The 3107-nt window shown below is 38.0% G+C and overlaps 1 protein-coding gene across 1 annotated transcript in view; it reads right to left on the bottom strand.

Moving 5' to 3' along the window:
* LOC105820544 (cytochrome P450 2F5) overlaps positions 1-1590 on the bottom strand; it is a 15689-nt gene extending 14099 nt beyond the window's left edge. The window contains exon 1 of the mRNA XM_012657036.1: positions 1460-1590. The gene's annotated coding sequence lies outside the window, so the exon portion shown is untranslated. The remainder of the gene's footprint in view (positions 1-1459) is intronic.
* Positions 1591-3107: the final 1517 nt, after the last annotated feature.

Below are 3107 nucleotides of genomic sequence, written 5' to 3'. Positions count from 1 at the left end.
GCCCAGGCTGGTCTCGAACTCCTGAGCTCAAACAATCCGCCCGCCTTGGCCTCCCAGAGTGCTAGGATTACAGGCATGAGCCACCGCGCCTGGCCTGTCTGGGAAAGTCTTTACCTCTATTTCATTTCTGAAGGACAGCTTTGCTAGTTACAGTATTCTCGGTTGACAGTTTTTTATCCTTCAGCACTTAGAATATATTATCCCCTCTCTCCTGGACTGTAAGGTGTGTGCTGAGAAGTCTGCTGCTAGGCATATTGAACCCCCTTATATGTGATTTTCTTTTTTGCTGCTTTCAGGACCCTCTCTTTGTTTTTGATCTTTGACAGTTTGATATAATGTGTCATGGGGTAGTCTTACTTAGATTGAGAACTTTGAACTTCCTGTACTTGAATATTTATATTTTTTTCCAGCTTTGGAAAGCCCAGCAATGCTGTGGCTCTTGCAGACTCCTGATGGTACTGCCTTGGGACCACTATTGTATATGAGATCCATCATTGACCAAAAGTCACAGTGCCTAACTGTACTTCCAGTGTTTCTCTCTCAGTCCTGATAGCTTTCTTCCCACCTCTGTGGGATCAGCAGAGAATGACATAAAAACAAAGAGGTTTGATAAAATGCTGGCCCTGCTAATTCCTGAATTACAAAGACTGCCAACTAATTTGAATGTATTTTCACAGGATTTTAATGTCTTCACTCTCTGACTTACCTTAAAACAAAGGCTGACTCAGAGCTGAAATCTAGTTTAGAATTGCTGAGATTCTCAAATGCAAGAAAAGTACAGAAAAGAGGTCAAACTTTTTGAGAGAGGCTGAAGGCATTCTGTCCTCAAAAATGAGTGTGCAATTTATTGAAGGATTAAAATTAAGCAAATGTGTCATTAGCATATTGATTTTACTCACAGCAGCAGCATGTTCTCACTCCTCTTAGAATTTCCAACAGCTTACCTGGATATTGTGTAGTGATTAAGAGATCTAGCAGTTGCTGACTTCATTTTCTCCATTTGTAAATTGTAGATAATAACATCACCTATCTTAAGAGCTCATAGGAAAACTAAATAAGATAATGCATGCAGATCACTTAGCTAAGTGCTTGGCACAAGCATTCAATAATCATTAGCTGTAATAATAAATGTAGTCATTATCATCAGCTAGGTTGTTAGAAGATGCCATTTATTTCCTTTCTGCTTCTATATTCCCTTCCCAAAGTAGGATCCTGAGCAGAATACTCTTTTACTTCCTGGACACATTCACAATGTAAGCTTCATGGGATCAGAGATTGGACTGCTTTGTTGACTGCTAATCCCCAGCACTTGAACAATGTTTGGCACATAGTAGATGTTCTCTTAATATTTGCTTAATAAATAAACCACTTGTCCAAACTTTCCCTTCATTTCCCAATCTTTTTTTTTGTTTTTCTCTTTCTTTATGATCAAGTGAAGCTATATATTTCCCAGTCTTACTCAGAATAGGTTGTTCTCCCAAGAGCACAGCCTTCCCTAACATTGTCTCCAGTGAAGTTTGCTCATTCAGCAACCTCACATGCATGTCGGGATCAGAAGATAGGGTCAATGCTTCTTGCTTCTCAATACCACTTCTACATCCTGGAGCATAGACATAACAGGTGATTTTAAAACCTTTTCAATACAAAGGATCAATAAAACAAAAAGGTGATTTTTTTTTCAAAAAATAAACAAAATCGATAAACTGCAAGCTAGATTAACCAAGGAAAAACAAGAGATGACCCAAATAAATAAAATTAGAAACAAGAAAGGAGACATAACAAATCATACCACAAAAATACAAAAGGATCATCAGAGAATGTTATGAACAGCTATATGCCAACAAATTGTAAAACCTAGAGGAAATTCCTGGATACATAAAACCTACCAAGGTTGCATGAGGAAGAAATAGTAAGATGTTCTCTTGATATTTGCTCACAGCAAATATCACAGTAAATAAACCATTTGTCAAAACTTTCCCTCCATTTCCTACTCTTACTCAGAATAGGGTCTTCTCCCAAGAGCACAGCTTTCCTTAACATCATCTCCAGTGAAGGTTGCTCATTCTGCCTCCTATGATGCATTTCAGGGTCAGAAGAACGTGAACAGACCAATACAAGTAACAAGATTGAATCAGTAATGAAATGTTTCCTAACAAAGAAAAGCCCAGAAACAAATAACTTTCCTACTTAATTCTACCAAACTTATAAAGAAAAACTAACACCAATTCCTCTCAAACTATTCCAAAAAATTGAAGAGGAGGGAAGCTTCCAAACTCACTCTATAAGGCCAGTATTACCCTGATGCCAAAACCAGACAAGGACAAAACAAAAAGGAAAACTACAGTCTAATATCCCTGATGATCATAGATGCAAAGATCCTCAACAAAATACCAAAAAACAAAATCCAACAACACACCAAAAAGATAATACACCATGGTCAAGTGGGATGTATCCCAGGATGCAAGGATAGTCCAACATACAAAGGCAATAAATGTCATATGCTGCATCAACAGAATGAAGGAAAAAATCCATATAATCATCACAGTGGACACAGAGTATCTGATAAGATTCAACACCCCTTCATGATAAAAAAAAATACTCAACAAATTAGGCATAGAAGAAACACACCACAACATAATAAAGGCCATATATAGGAAACCCACAAATAATGTCACACTGAATGGGGAAAAGATGAAAGCCTTTCCTCTGACATCTAGAACAAGGATGGCCCACTTTCAACATAATACTGGAAATACTAGCCAGAGCACTCAGTCAAAAGAAATAAATAAAAGGCATCCAAATCGGAAAAGAGGAAATCAAATTGTCCCTCCTTGCAGATGACATGATCCTATATATAGAACATCTGAAAGACTCCACCAAAAATCAATTAAAACTGATAAATTCAATAAAGTTGCAGGTTATAGAATCAATGTACAAAATCAGTAGCATTTCTTTTTCTTTTTTTTTTTTTGAAACAGAGTCTCACTGTGTTGCCTGGGCTAGAGTGCCGTGGAGTCATCCTAGCTCACAGCAACCTCAAACTCCTGGGCTCAAGCAATCCTTCTGCCTCAGCCTCCCGAGTAGCTGGGACTACAGGCATGCGCCAC

This window comes from Propithecus coquereli, unplaced genomic scaffold (genome assembly GCF_000956105.1).
Source record: "Propithecus coquereli isolate 6110/MARCELLA unplaced genomic scaffold, Pcoq_1.0 Scaffold53, whole genome shotgun sequence".
Lineage (NCBI taxonomy): Eukaryota > Metazoa > Chordata > Mammalia > Primates > Indriidae > Propithecus > Propithecus coquereli.
The sequence above is the reverse complement of the archived record's forward strand: the minus strand, read 5'-3'. Positions and strand labels throughout refer to the sequence as shown.